General features: G+C 44.4%; 1 long non-coding RNA gene across 6 annotated transcripts in view; it reads left to right on the top strand.

Moving 5' to 3' along the window:
• The first annotated feature begins 1,875 nt into the window (after positions 1–1,875).
• Positions 1,876–11,656, top strand: part of LOC107195859 — a 120,542-nt gene continuing 110,761 nt past the window's right edge. For all 6 annotated transcript variants that reach the window (XR_003047117.1, XR_003047118.1, XR_003047113.1 and 3 more), the window contains exon 1: positions 1,876–1,960. This is a non-coding gene — a long non-coding RNA (uncharacterized LOC107195859). The remainder of the gene's footprint in view (positions 1,961–11,656) is intronic.

Here is an 11,656-nt window from a genome sequence, read left to right as displayed (position 1 = left end):
GGCTCAGGGCCACCAGTTAGCGGCAGACATTTGACAGCTGGTATTCTCTGCTACATTTTCTCTTTCCATTTAACAACTTTTGTCTCAGATGGAAAAGTTTATAGTTTTTTTTTAATGACTTTTTAAAAAATGTGAGGGTTGGAGGTTGTGGGTGGAAAAACAGGCAGGGCGAAGGAAAAGGTCTTTATTTTTTAGTCTGGTCTCATTTAAAAACCTCTTTTTGCTCTGTTCTTAACATTTTGGCTTTCCAATTTTTCTCTCGTTAGTGGTTTTGCCCTGTCTCTGTTTATTCTGTGACTCGTGCCTGAAGGGATGTTTTCTCACAAAGGAATTATCCACACCACATCTTGTTCCGGCCACGTGTTGACCAGTCTCTCGGTCAAGGTCTCGGTTCAGGAGAGTGGAAGGTTTATTCTGGTTAGCTGGGATGCCATATAGAGCAGCCATTAGATGAGGCAGGGATGGAATGAACTGCCATTTGAATAAGCAGACGTTTGTAATACCCATTACACGATATTTTTCCTGGCACCAGAACCACTTAAGCAGAGGTTTAGTATACAGATTCTAACGTGGGTGACTGAAGCACATCAAGATTCTCATTGTTTTCATCATAACTAAGAACAAGAAAACTTCACTCACATGGGGGCTACTCACTCAAGGGCTACAACAGGTGACTTCACTGGAAGACAAAGGCGCTGGAGTGGGACTTTGGAGCCACATCGCACCCTCTGGCTTTCAGGCAGTGCAAGCTTTGCCCTTTTTTTCCCATTTTTGGGCGTTGCGTGATCTCTTCTGAGCCTCAGTTTTCTCACCTGCATAATGAGGTAGTCGCAGAGTCACAGGTTAAGGGTGCAGGCTCAGAAGCGGGATGTTGATCATTCCTGACATCGCCGCTTCCTTAACCAACTGACTGACTGACTGACTGACTGACTGACTTATTTATTTATTTATTTCACTTCCTAAACTTTTGGCAGATCAATTTGTTCCTTCGTTTCCTCATTGGCGAAGTGGGCATCGCCAGACTCCGGGGTCGCTGTGAGGTTTCAGTACTTGTCAAGTCCTTTGCACAGTGCCTGGTGCTGAGCGGCGCTCAAGCCATGCTAGTATCGGTTGCCCCTCGTCACTGGCTTTCTTTGCTCTCATGTGACCAAACAATGCCAAACCCAAGGGTAGTCTTAATAACCTTAGTAGTTATTGAACTTTTACTATATAAGTATTTCATAAATATTTTCATTTTATCCTCATAAAAATTACATTGATAGAGTGACCTTTTTTATCCCCGCATTACGGATTAGGGAATTTAGGTTCAAGGAGACCAAGTGACTCACCCAAAGCCACACAGGTAAACTGGAGCCAAATTCACATGCGCACTGTGGGAACACGTGCCTGTCTTTCTCTATTCAGGCGGATGTCATAGTGTTCCGCAGACTGGGTAGCTTATCAACGATAGAAGTTTATTTCTCACAGTTCCGGGGGCCGAAAGTCTGACGTCAGGCTACCGGCACGGTCAGGTGCTGGCGAGGCCTGTCTTCCAGGCTGCGGACTTCTCACTGCATTTTCATGTGACAGAAGAAGGTGAGGGAGACCTCTCCGACCCCTTTTCTAAGGGCACTAATCCCATTCCTGAGGATTAGCTCTGCATCCAAATACCATCACACTGGGGTTAGGTTTCGAGGTAAGACTTTTTCCAGGGGGACACAATTTAGTCCATCACCATGAGTTCAAAATGCCTCGACTGTCTGATGGTGGGATTCCCAGTTCTTAATCTCGGTTTCTTAGTTTACTAGTTCAAATTCTTGAGGATTCTGATAGACTGAGCTCAGTCTATGAATCACCCCCCTCCTTGGGTTAAGTGTGCATTCATGGATCAGTCAGCTGTGGCCAGAGGGGTGGAGTCATGTGGCTCCAACATGGCAGTCCAAACCACATAGAGGCTGAGGACTTTTCTCAGAAAGGGAAGGTAGGCAATCAAACCTTTCTACTATGCACCCGCCATTCAATCCTAAAATCATCTCAGCGTTCTCTCCAGAGGGTTAAGGTGTTGCAGGGTTACTGTCTGCCTTTTTCCTGCTTAGCGCGGGGGACCTTCACTGGCAGGCTCTGTTGCGCCCAGTGCTGGAATCAATCTATGCAGTGTTGGCAGTACATTGAGTGCCCTGTATCTGCCAGGAGGTGGGGTCTGAAAGTTAGTCTGGCAACTGTAAACAGCAAGTGTCTATGGTCTCCCCGCACTTCTCACTAGGTCTTTCTGGTGACGTTTCTGCTGGTTCTTTGGATTGTTGTATTCCAGTATTTCTGCTGTCGTGAGACCCCTTCAGTGAGCCTGACGGTTTGCCTAGCACTTCCTCCCCAGTCCCTGGGACCCTGACCACCAGCTGAACTCCTGTCTTAATCCAAACATAAGTCTCCAGAGGCACGAATGCCTGCAAAAACCCACACACCCACCCATTAAATCAGGCCCCTTTGCAAATTTTTCTTTTAACTTTTATTGTGGAAAATTTCAAATATTCATGAACATATAGAGGCTCATATAATAAATCATTTACCCATCACCCAGCTTTAACAATGACCAAATCATGGCCAAAGATGTTTTATCTATATACTTCCATCTAATCTCTCTCAATATTAGTTTGAAGCAAATTCCAGATTGTATCATTGCATCTATAAATATTTCAGTGTACATCTCTAAAATATTAGAAGGGTTTGTTTTTAACATAATTATAATCCTATGGTCACACCTAAATATGTTAACAATGGTTCCTTAAGATCATCAAATAATCCAGCCAGTGTTTATATTCCTAGCTGCCTCATTAGTGTTTTGAAGGCTTTTTTCTCTAACAGTTTGAGTCAGCATCCAAATAAAGTCCATATTGTAATTTGTTAATAAAAACTCTAGATGTCTGTCTCCAGATCTATTTTTTCCCTTGTATTTTATTTCTTAAAGAAATTGGGTTATTTGTTTTCTAGAGTTTCTCACTTGGGACTGGTTGATGGGACATCCCTGTGTACACTAGTATTTGGTTAGAAGGTCTTGATCATATTTAGATTTGATTTCTCTTGGCAAGATCACTTCACAGGTGGTGCTGTGTTCTTCCACCATGAAATATCTGGATGACTTTTTTTTTGTGAGTGTAGCGGCTGTCGATGCTCAACGTTAAAATTTATTAATTTACTAGGATTTGCAAAATGGTTAGGTTTGAATTCTATAATTTCTTCTTGTTAGGGAGAATGCTTTTTTTTAAAAAAAGGAACTAAATCTCACTGGTCACCCAATGATATAATCCACATAGAAAAAACAGAATAAATGCTTGATTCTTTTTCCTTATTTACTAGCTTTATGAATATGGAGTTAGTTCATTAGCATCCTCCAACAGTGAGCAATTATGGTTTTTGCCCGCGCTAAGCATTAAGCAAATCCATCAAAAGAAGTATCATTAACATTTATAGAATTAAATATACTTGATAGGTTTTGATCCATTTCAGGTATTATATTTATTTATGTTCAAACTGTTTCATCTTTGGCCAGTGGAAGCCTCTTCAAACTGGCTGCTGAGTCCTTTTAACAATCCCTCTCCACCGACCCTCCCTGCCACCTTGGCATATTGATGCAAGTCCAGACCGAGCCCAGGCTTTTTTAAGTCATGTGTATGTTTAGCACAATGTCTGGCACAGAGTGAGTATTCAGTAAATATTAGTAGATGTGACTGTTATGATAGTTTAATAGAAATCTTAACCTCCACATCTGGGCCAGTACTATAACTGGGTTTCTCTAATACCCAGCCTTGACTTCTAGTATGAGGGGATGGGGCGGGGAGTCCCTTATCTCTCTTCTGATACATCTACATCCTTATTTCCACTCCTCTTACCAATCCCTCTCCCAGGGGGAGAGGGATGTAGCTCATTGGTGAGGTTGAGATGGGGGAAAGTGAGCATATAGGCCTTCCGAACCCTTTTTCTCAGAGATGGACTTTGTCCACAGGTTGTGAATAGTTTATTTGCACCTGCCTCCCGCATGAGGCAAGCAGCCAGGGCAGGTCTAGCATTGGAAGATCTAGCATTGCTGGGATTGATTGGGGGAGGGAGGAGTGCAGGGAAATCTGCAGCTGCACCTGACTGACACTGAGTGCATAAATTGAATTCAGGAGGGAAGGGGTAGAGTCCGGCTTTTGGCTTCATACCTAAGCTGTGTTCTCTAATCCTCAGCATTCAGAGCCTGATAACACTGGTCCTTATTGAACTCCCCTTTCTGTTTCTCAAATGGCTTTTCATCCAACAAAAGAAAAAGGAGTATGCTAAATCAGCACCTTAGAAATGCCGCCAAATGCCTTCCTTTCCCCACCAGCCATTGGCTGCTGAGGTCCCATCCCTCCTCATGGCCAACCTTGCCCAAGGTAATAGAGAAGACTCTTGTTGATGTGCAGATGCTACCTAGAAGAAGGGCTGTCAGGTATTTAACCCAGTAAGCAAGTTATCTAGCACATTCCCTAAACAGGTGTGGCTGAGGCAAGTGCTCTATTAAGAAGCAAAGAGAGCTTTTCCCCTTCTGAACCTTTTAGATTTGTGCAGCTTATACTGTGCTTTCCAGCCAGCCCAGCAGCCGGGAGCACTTGTGTGCATATGGATCCTGAGATTGTTAGTGCCACAAGCCTGTCATCCTGGAAGCCCCAATTCTGCTCATCTGACGTTGATTTTAAGTTACCTGAGGGCTGATGGTTTGGGTATGTCTTAGCCCATTTGGGCTGCTATAACAAAATAACCATAAACTGGATGGCTTATCAACAAAACGAATTTATTTCTCACAGTTCTGGAGGCTGGCAGTCCAAGATCATGGTGCCTGCACGGTCAAATTCTGATGAGGGTTCCCTTCTAGGCTGCAGACGGCTAGCTTCTCGCTGTGTCCTCAGGTGGTGGAAGAAGTAAGGGCGTTCTCTGGAGCCTCTTTTATAATGGCACTAGTCCCGCGCATGAGGTCTCCATCACGATCTAACCCCTATCCCCAAATTTCCGCCTTTTAATACCATCACATCGGGGGTTAGGCTTCAACATATAAATTTGGGGGGACACACACATTTAGTCTATAGTATGGTATAACTTGGACTAGATATGAAATAGACCCCCAAATAATGATATATTAAATTAGGTAGAAATTTATTTCCCATATAAAAATCTGAGCTGGCATAGTGGCTCTGCTTCACAAAAGTATCGGAAGCCCCGCCTCCTTCCCTTATTTTATTTATTTTTTTGGTTGAGAACTTAATCTTTTTGGCTGCAGGAGATGAGCATTTCTTTATATGGGACCAAGGAAGCCCTTGCCCTTTTGCATTTAGTTTTTAATTGACTATTAGTCACTCTCAGACTTTTGTTATCTTTTCCCAAAGCATACACTGTTCCCCAGCAACAGCCATTCAGTTCCATTGCCCTTGTAATGCCTACTTCCTCCATTTCTTCGAAAGCCTGCTCTGTCACATCCTCCAGTACCTTTTCTTCCACCGCTATCCTATTCCATTTCACCACTGGTGGTTTTACCAATTTCATCGCTATCTTGTGTTGGGGGCTCAATAAATCCCACGTACCAACAGTAATGGGGTTCTCATTGCTTGTTGACTGGCAGGTGATCCAGCCCCAGCTCCCATCCTGCCATCTGCTTTCGCAGACTGCTCCTGGTACCATCTGGCAGGTTGAGGTCCCCAGGAAGCAGCTGCTGGGGCAGCGATGAGACTGCAGTAGGTCTAAGGAAAGTGTGCTCGGGATGGATGCCTGTGGTGGAAGGGAAAGACGCAGGATTGAGCAGAGAGAGGAGCTAGATTGCATTCAGGTTCAACAAAGGCCTCGGCTGACCATTGGGGGAACTCTGAAGCTGGATGACCTCTCACACTAGTCTCAAGTTTGGACAAGAGGCTACACCTTTGTATCCCTGCATTGACCAGTTACCATTGCACAGGCTGCCCTGGAAAAGAGCAGTGTCCTTGAGTGAGGTGGCTTTCTTCAGGAAAATAAGAGCAATTTCTGAGATGGCTGACAGTTGAGGGCCCTCAGCCAGCAAAACTCCGAGTAGCTGAGGGAATAAGGACAAAAATGGCCACAATAATTTGTAGATCCACCTATGAAGAAGTGCGGTCTATTTTTCCTCCCCCTGAATTTGGCTTGACCTTGTGACTAGCTTTGGCCAATGCGACAGTAGCATTCATGATACAAGAGGGTCTTGAAAAGATCTTGTCCATTGGGTTGCTATTCTCTTGCTGTTGAGAACCCCTTCCACCAGTATGGGAAAAAGCCCAGGCTAGCCCCTTGGAGAGAAAAGAGGCCCAAGTCACCCCAGCTGAGTCCCAGCCATGTAAATGTGGCATCCTAGTCCACCCAGGCCTGGCCAAAGAGACCCCGATGGACCACCCAGCAAACCCCCAAGAAATAATAGGTGTTTGTTATTTGCAGCCACTACATTTCTGGGGTCATTTGTTACACAGCAAAAACTTATTGATGAGTAGGCCAACGTGAACCTGGCCTTTGGTCTGATCAAATAGAAAAAATTTGTTTCGAGATTTTGCAAACTTATGTAATTTTATTTCCCCTTCCCAGGTTTCTAGGTTTCTACTAAAACTCTAGCCAAACCCATGTTTTTTCAAAGCCTTTACAAAGAACCCTTTCAATTGCCCTCCTCAGCTCAGAAAAGAGACTATAAGAGCCCTTTACCATTCATATTTGCTAAAGAAAATAATACATGCTTTGAGAGCTGCCAGTGTTACTGAACAGAAAGCACAATTGCTACTGCAAAAAACCAAGGACTGCTATTCGATTGTAAATATGCTAAAGATAGCAGTATGCTGATTATTAGATGACCTGAGCTTCTGGAGGAACATTTGAAGACCCGATGCAATGAATCAAGTGGAAATGCGCTATAATGAAAAATCAATCAATCAATCAATCAATCAAAAGAAAACACAAATTGAGCACCTTTCAGTCGCTCACTGGAAAAATATTTTCATAGTACACAGTTCTTGCACTTGAAAAATGTTTGTCGAATGAATGAATGAATGAATACATGAATGGCAGGAATATGGGCTACTGTGCTTGAGACCTGTGCTACCCTGCTGTCCGGCTTTGAGACCTTGGAAGGTTCAAAATGACATTAAAATAAGAGTTGGGTTCAGTAATCTTAAGATTTTTCTTCCCAGACCCCACAGAACTCCACTCAAATTCAAGGGCCACCACTTCCATAGACATGTTGACCTCCTCTCTATTCCTCCATTTTTTTTTTCTTCTGAAAACAGGATTGGACCATCTAGCAAGCCTCAGTTTGGGGATTCACCAAGGGGTAATGGAATATGCCTGGAGAAATAGTGACCTGGGTTTACTTCCTTGCTCAGCCTTTCACAAGCACTGTGTATGTGACCTTAGGCAAGTTACTCAAACTCTTCGTGCCTCAGTTTCCAAATCTGTATAAGGAAACAGCAATCCTACTTGCAGAGTTGTTGGGAGAATTGGGAATAATACAAGTAAAGTGCTTGGAATGTAGGTGCAAAATAGCCGGAAATGATTTATAATGGGTAAGTTGTTGATCGGTGTAGAGTAGGAGGAATAAAATTGGTATGTTCTAACAGAACTTGTGAAGTCTAGTGTTTCGTATTTTAGTCATAATCGTCAATCACTGGGGAAAACCCTCCGTGCGCCCATTCAGTGCCCCGTCTTCGTTAGCATTCAGTCCTCTTTCTTTCTGACCGGTCCCGCCTCCTGACCCCTATGGGGATGAGTCACATTTCTCAAGCTGCTAAATCGAATGACAGCTGCCTTTTATTCCATATGTTTCTCATTCCAAAATGTTGTTTTGAATATTTTCAGCTACTAAGCACAAACTTCGTCGGCTCTGTTTTGCCTTATAATAGGGTTTTTTAAATTTTTTTATTTATTTTGTGTGTGTGTGCACATTTCAGATGCCTGCTTTGGGGTTGTGCATTATTCTGTGGTTTCCTACTCATTTGCTCCACCCTTTAATTGCTCCACCAGCACTTAGTCTCCCCCGCCTGCCAAGACTGTCTCCCGCTCTTTCCTAATATTCCTGGCGCTCCCTAAGGGCCATCCTTCAGCCAAGGAGCTCTCGAATGCTTTGCAAAATTGAAACTCCTCTGTTTACCTTGCCCCCTCCCCTCAATGTTCAGGGCAGTTATCTCACTTGGGCTCCCATTTCCTGCTCTTATTCTTGGCTCCTAGCCAGTCATCACACATTCACATGAAATCCTGCCTCTCCTCACGAAAGGGAAAGGCTGTTTCCATTCATGGAATGCTCATTTGCCACAGAGATGCTACGCCCTCACCACAGGCGGGGTGTTCTCTGGTTTCCTGACATGCCCAGGGCAAGGTTGGAGGGCTCTGGTTCTAACAGTTATTTCCAGTGAGGGCAAGTCAGGCTAGAGAACAGTGTGGTCTTTGTGGTGAAGAGGAGAGAACAGGGACTTCGATTTTTAACCGCCCCGGATTACGGTCCAAGTATCATTACTGAGCCTCAGTTTGTTTACCTGTGAAATGGGAATCGGAATGATGCCCACCTCACAGCATAACTGTGAGGGTTGTGAATAGAAAGGGCTTTGCATAGGGCCTGGAAAATGGCACTTGCTCTATAAGTATTTTATTTGCTCCCGGTCTTCCTAGGTGTTAAGCCCTTTAGGTCAGGCAGAGTCTCAGCAAGAAAGAGAATGAGTTTAATGGCACCTCGAATGAGTTTAATAAAGAGAATGTAATGGAGGGATGATATCTAGGTTTGCAGAGGTGTGGCAGGGGTTGAGAAATGCCGTGGTTGAGAAATGAGCAAGAACCAGAAACCATGGCATGTGCCAAAGGGCAAGGCCGGGGGGAGGTGGGGTGGGCCACCCACACCTGCTGAGAGCTGGAGCCAAGATGCAGGTTGAGGCAAACCGACACTAGGGAGGTGTCCTGGGGTCTCAGCAAACATAACTCATTTCCTCCCCCTTTCCCAGGATCCTAGATTCCTAATAAAACCTAGGCAAATTCAAGTGCTTTTTAAAAATTAAGGTGGTTAGATAGGCGCTATGTCTCAGGCAGAGGAATGCTGCCCTTGCTAAAATGATAGCCCGCCGGAGGGAGAGTGGGGCCTAATAGCATCCTCCCCCCTCTTCCCGCCCATGACTTTTACTGGCCAATCGCGACAGAAAGCCAGAGGGTGAGGGGCCTGGGCGATGAACTCCAGGAATGTTGACCTCCTGGGCACAGAGAAAGGCAGAGAAAAATAGAGAATAAATCTGAGGAAGAAGAGAATCATCTTGTCATTTGTGGCTTATCAGCTGGTTACTTTGTGCAAGACTCAGCCCCAGTTTCCTGTAAAGTGGGCATAAAACTAACCTGCTCATCGGCCTTACAGGGCTGTCATGAAGAGCGAACGAAGCCTTGTAATCATCTGCGTGATTTCACTCAATTCCCCAGCAACCAGGTCAGATACCACGCGGAGGGACTTCGGATTCAGAACGAGTGGGTTGTCAATTGTGGCTTGGCCAAGCTCTCTAACTGTGGGATCACGGGCAAGTAACTTAACTCTCTGAGCCTCAGCTGCTCTTTGCCTTCCCCTCAGAGCAGATCCGGAGACAAGTATTTGAGTGCAGGTAGTTTGTGTGGGAGCTGATTCCAAGAAGCATCGAGAGGGAGTGGGGAGTGAGGCAGGGAAGGCAGGAAAGCCCGTGGGGAGTCAACCCCACGGGCGCCTCCTGGAAACTATGGAGGACATGTCCCTGGATTGTACTACTGCAGAGCGAGGGTGCTGGGGTGTTTACCCACCGACACCCACCCCTCACTGGCTGAGGGTTGCTTCTGGGGTTTTAACTGCTTGGCCCTCCTGGCTGACTGTATCTGGGTAGAAGAGACTCAAGAGGGAAAGTCTGGCTAAAGAGACATAGGAAGCCACATAGATGCCTCTGGTGAGCGGGAGGAAATGGCTGGGGATCTGATGGTATCCGCGTTGCTTTCCTAATTTGTATGATAGAAATAATGATAGAAATCTCATAGGGCAGTTGTGAAGACTAAATGATTAATGACACAATGATTAAATGTGTGACAAGTGCCTGGCCCGTGGTAGGTATCCGATAAACAGGAGGTATTCATAATAAGGTGGGTGAATATTCATGTATTGCAGACGGAGGCAAATGGGACTCCCAGAAGTTAAGACATTTGTGCTACATCACGCTTACAGTTTTGAAGTGGCCAAGTCAGACCCGACTCCTAGTTCGTTCCCCTTCCACTCTGCCGTGGGCACCTCCTGTTAATGGACTGTACATGCAGAGTGCTTTTGCATCATAAAGTGTGAGAAGCTCCATAAATATAAAATGTTTGTAGTCCCAGACACGCTAACTCCGATCCAACTTCAACTGACTCTGGGTAGCTCTTCTCTCAGCCCCAATCCTCATAAGCTCAAATATATATTTTCTTAGTCCCTGGGGGTTTTCCATTCTGTGCCCCAACAATCCCCAGCCTTTCATTACTGATGCCTAGGTGTCTCCACATATTTCAGAGGGTGCCAGAAAGTCTCCAGACAAAAATAAAATATGCCATAAAACACTAAGGGCATAAAACTGTAGACACCTTGTTCTCCATGTAATGTTTCCTTTTAAAAACAAATATTTTGAAATGCCCTCTTTACTATCCTGCTGATACACACATAAAAACAAAAAAAAAAAGGTATAACTCTTTTTTTTTTTAAATTGTAGTTAAAGAAACATAACACAAAATTTACCATTTTAACCATTTTTAAACATACAGTTCAGTGGCATTGAATACATTCACATTGTTCTGCCGTCTTCACCACCATCCATCTCTAGAACTTTTTTCATCTTCCCAAAATGAAACCCTGTACTTATTAAACAATAACTCCCTATTCCCTCTCTGCCCAGCCCATGGCAACCACCACTCTACTTTCTATCTCTATGAATTTGACTGCTCTAAGTACCTCATATAAGTGGAATCATGCAATATTAGTCCGTTGTGACTGGCTCATTCCACTTAGCATACGGTTCTCAAGGTTCATCCATGTTGAAGCATGTGTCAGAATTTCCTTCCTTTTTAAGGCTGAATAATATTCCACTGTATGTATACACACCGTTTGGTTATCCATTCATCTGTCCATGGACACATCTGGCTTTTGGCCATTGAGAATAAGGCTGCTGGGAACAAGGGTGTACAAACAATCTGTTGGGGTCCCCGCTTTCAGTTCCTTTCGGGTCTATATCCAGAAGAGGAATTGCTGGATTATTGATGATTCTGTGTTTAATTTTCTGAGGAAACTTCAGACTGTTTCCCGTAGTGGCTACAGCATTTTATATCACCAGCATGACTTTTATAAGAAAAGAAAACTAGGAAAGTCGGTTGTAACTAAATAGTATGTAGTTTTTCAGAATGTCAGCACTGGAGCTGGACTGCCCAGAGACAGAGCACAGTGGCTGCACCTCTGCCCTGCGTGCCACAAATGAGGACCACAGTGCGCAGGTGGGATGCAGCCCATGCTCTTCCCCGAGTGCACCGGTGTCGGTGATTTTCCAAACACCACAAACAAGTTGATCATAGTGCCATCTGTAGTAAACTTGTGACTTTTCTAGAAACTTGAGTGTTTACTAAAAATGTACAACAGGTATCCTGGCATTTCTACATGAAACAAAGTCAT

Source organism: Pteropus alecto, unplaced genomic scaffold (genome assembly GCF_000325575.1).
Source record: "Pteropus alecto unplaced genomic scaffold, ASM32557v1 scaffold94, whole genome shotgun sequence".
In the NCBI taxonomy this organism is placed as follows: Eukaryota; Metazoa; Chordata; class Mammalia; order Chiroptera; family Pteropodidae; genus Pteropus; species Pteropus alecto.
Note: the sequence above shows the minus strand (reverse complement) of the source record. Positions and strands in the feature narration are given on the sequence as shown.